Raw genomic sequence first — 222 nt, forward strand, 5'->3', positions numbered from 1 at the left:
TGTTTCAAAAGTGCTGATTTGGGGTATAAAGCTTAAAAAAAAAATATATATAAAACAAAAGGAGGGGGCTGAGCTCATGCAGGAGATTCTACCGGCAGATACTGCAGTGATGAAACGCCATATCATGGATTATCAAGGATTATTTCTGAAATAGTAGGAGCTCAAAGGCTTTCTCTCTTGCCGGTTATACCACAAGGTGAGTTCCTTTTATTTCCTGCTTCT

This window comes from Notothenia coriiceps, unplaced genomic scaffold (genome assembly GCF_000735185.1).
Source record: "Notothenia coriiceps isolate Sejong01 unplaced genomic scaffold, NC01 NC01_scaffold00024489, whole genome shotgun sequence".
Taxonomy (NCBI): domain Eukaryota; kingdom Metazoa; phylum Chordata; class Actinopteri; order Perciformes; family Nototheniidae; genus Notothenia; species Notothenia coriiceps.